Here is a 4,013-nt window from a genome sequence, read left to right on the forward strand (position 1 = left end):
GGTAGCTGTCCAGCTCTTCCTTTGAGGTGAGGCAGCCCTCCATCTGTGATAGCTAATTAGTGATGATAGCTGCAATCTGTAACTTTGCTGTTTTGCTTAAGTGGAAATCATTTCTTTTCTTTGTAGAGTGCCAGCTTGTTTTAGGAACTACACACTTCAAGGTTATTTTTTTAAGTCAAGGCTTTGAATTTAAGCTAAAGTCTCAGGGGTGCCTGGGTGGCTCAGGTGGTTAAGTGTCAGACTTCAGCTCAGGTCATGATCTTACGGTTTGTGAGTTTGATCCCCACATTGGGCTCTGTGCTGATAGTTCAGAGCCTGGAGCCTGCTTCAGATTCTGTGTCTCCCTCTCTTTGCCCCTCCCCTGCTCATGCTCTGTCTCTGTCTCTCATTCTCTCTCAAAAATTATTAAACATTAAAAAAAAATTAAACTGGAGTCTCATTTATCAAGCAGGTGACCAAATAAACAAAGGAAAAAGAAAGGGAGTGAGGAAAAGAAAGAAAGAAAGAAAGAAAGAAAGAAAGAAAGAAAGAAAGAAAGAAAGAAAGAGAAAGAAGAAAGAAAGAAAGAAAGAAAGAAAGAAAGAAAGAAAGAAGAAAGAAAAAAAGTGTAGGAAATTTATTTTAGGTTAGTCTTCAGTCACAAAATACCAGTATGAGGATGAATTTTGAAGGATATGTCCTTCAACTTCCCCATCACACAAATGAGAAAACTTCAGTCAGAGCAAGGAGAAAAGTGCCTGGTGTTCTGGCAAATTATGGATTCAGATAATGAGGAAGCAAATACAGAAGGGGGCACTTACAAAAGCTTAACTCTGGGCTTATTTTGCAGTCATTATTTTCACTCCTTGAAAGCCTGGAGGATTTCCACCAACATAATATGCTTGTCATAATAGTCAAAGCCAACTTAAGTGTTTCGGTTTTTTCCGTTACATCAGTGTCTAAAAGGCAAAGCCCCTAGCGAAGTGCTCGATCTTGAAATTTGCCCTCTGATGAAATTAATACAGATATCTGAATAAAACTCAATGGCAACTTGACATATTTCCTGAAAATGAAGACCTGAAAAAAATCAATATGGAATATGAAAGGCAACTTAGAAGAAAATTGAGATTGAAATGTCTTTTTGTCATCTACCAAGTATTAGAATCAAGAGTCGCAGAAAGCCAACCACAGCACTCTGTGTACACTTCAAGACTGCTATGGCAGCCTATCTCTTGTTGGACAGCTCCAACTTATATAAAGAGATGCAGCAGAAAGAACTTAGAATTTGCAGTCCAAGGGACCTATGTTGAATTCTAGATCTCCCCATTGATAAGCATTCCTAAACTCCAGCTTTCCTTATGTGTAAAAATGAGGAAATAATTCTCATTTTATGAGATAGTTATAAAAATTAAGTGACATGTGAATGCATATTCCTAACACATCCTAGGTACTAAATATTTCCTTCCTTCAGAAGGCCCCCACGTATTGGTTCTATTTTTATCTGAAACCCATTGGGCTCCATACTAAGTATCTATTCTCTCCTTCAGTTCAATCATCATATTTCAAAAATTTTTTTACTCCTCATGTTCTGTGGTCTGCTCACCATCCCATGGTACACTATATCATATACCCTGTAGATACACTATAACTTCTCAATGCCCATCATATTTACTGCCACACCAGTCTCACTACTCAACCATGGTTGCTCCTGAAAAGGAAAGTTTAAGATTGATTTTTATTTTTTTTTATTTTTTTAAATTTTTTTCAACGTTTATTTATTTTTTGGAACAGAGAGAGACAGAGCATGAACGGGGGAGGGGCAGAGAGAGAGGGAGACACAGAATCGGAAACAGGCTCCAGGCTCCCAGCCATCAGCCCAGAGCCTGACGCGGGGCTCGAACTCACGGACCGCGAGATCATGACCTGGCTGAAGTCGGACGCTTAACCGACTGCGCCACCCAGGCGCCCCAAGATTGATTTTTAATGTGATGCTTTTGATAAATACAGTCTCAGAGCAACAGGTATGTGTGTATGTCTACTTAGTCATACTAACTCATTGAGACTAAAAACTCTTCACAGTTTTTAATGCATGGCAATAGCTAATATTTGTCAAGCAGTTTTCTGTGCCAGCCACTGTTCTAAGTCTTTTCCATGAAGTACTAACTTAATTATCAAAGCATCCAGAGTGGCAGTTACCATTATAATCTCCATTTCAGGGATGAGAGGACAAACAGGCTATTTTTCAATGTACTAAGTTAAACACCAAGGATCTGAGCCTGTGCAATCTGACACTAGAATTTCTGTGCTTTCTTGGTGATAATAAGATAATTAAAATGTCATGTAAAGATGCCTGATATTCCTTTAGAAAAGAAAAAGAAGTTCTTGCTCCAGATATGAATACCTGCACAGGGCAAGCCATAAATTCGTACATTATGACACAGAACCCCCAGTGCTCACACAGCAGAGGCAAAGACAAGAGTCAAAGAATAGAAATGCTCCCTAATGACTAAAGGCAAGTATAGGTAGGGGGAGAGGGAGGATAAAAGGCTTAGACCAAGGCAGCTGTGTCCTTTATATCTGAGGCAGCAAGAGTAGAACTTAAGCCCTTCAAGGCCCAGGTTTCTACTGAGGTATCTTGGTGTGGGCCAGTAAGTACAGTAGGAAGAATCTAAACAGGCAGGGTCCCCAAGGTTCTGTAACTTGAGTTCAGCCTCAACAGTCCCATTCCCTTTGGCTTCATCACATATTAGGTTTCTCCATAATATTTTGTTTGGATAAGTGTTTTTTTATTTTGAAAAATTTGAAAACTACCTATAGAATGAGCATTTATTTAGTGTCCAAGGATTACCTTGTGACCTTCCTCCTGCCCAGCACTTTCTCTGAACATTAACTTCAACTTGGCTTTACAGAGTTATTGTAAGGAACAAATACGGCATTTAGGAGCAGCTCTTTTAACTTACTATTAATTATAATATTTGGCACATTAAAAACACTAAAGATCTGTGTCATTGTGAATGATTTCTGTGGCCCATCAGCCATGTACTTATGATTCTTAGCTACTCGTGAGAGGTAAAACTGTTTAAGAAAAATGGGATTTGGGGTCAGAATCAGCTGAAATAAAATCCCAACTGATTACTGGGTTACATGACTATGGGAAAGTTACTTCAGCTTCCCAAGCCTTTGTCCCATACCCATGAACCAGAGCTACTGACAGCAGGTGTTTGTGAGGACTCACTTCAGTGAATTTATGTATTTAACATGCTTTCATGCTTTGAACAGGGCATAGTACATTCTATAAATGGAAGCATTGATGACCTGTTAATATTCTTATAACAATTCCTATCTCTCAAGTTTTCTACCTGCCTTGTGAGGGAGGCTCCAGGGAAAAATAGACTTCAGGCACATTCCTTTATACAGGAGTGAATCCTGAGCCCCCACATCTGATTTCCCTTTGCCAACAGGCATAAATATTCTGTAACCGCTTCAGAGTGTACTGTTAACAACATGGCCAACTGTTCCCCATGATGACTCAGGCGTTGCTCTGAAACAGAACGGATTTGTGCAATGGGAGGCTGTAAAGCTCTCAGGTCTGAGTCACTGTGATGCTGCAGCCTTCAGGCTCTGATGTTCACAAGTGCCTTGACAACATCACACACATATGTCCACCACTTAGCCCAAGGACACCTCAATACTTTTCACATCATTGAAACAACACAGCTCAACCACCACTTGCTACATACTCTCTTGCCTACTAATAGTCTAGCCATCCCATACCAGGAACATCTCAAATGCCACCTCTTCAGAAAAGCCTTTCTGGATGACCCTAGTCAATCCAAATGAAGCCTTCATTAGCACCACCACAAGATACCACAAGCCCACAAATTTTGTTTATGCACACTTGACATTTTAATGTGAACTTTTTGACTTGGCCAAGGAGGTATCTAGACTTAGTCTCAAAGAAACTGTTTAGATCCTAAATTTGTTGAGAGCAAGAATGCTTTCTTATTCATTCTATATTCCCCCAAATTGTAATG

Source organism: Lynx rufus, unplaced genomic scaffold (genome assembly GCF_022079265.1).
Source record: "Lynx rufus isolate CCGP_SWC_20201006 ecotype Redwood Valley unplaced genomic scaffold, mLynRuf1.p SCAF_9, whole genome shotgun sequence".
Classification (NCBI taxonomy): domain Eukaryota; kingdom Metazoa; phylum Chordata; class Mammalia; order Carnivora; family Felidae; genus Lynx; species Lynx rufus.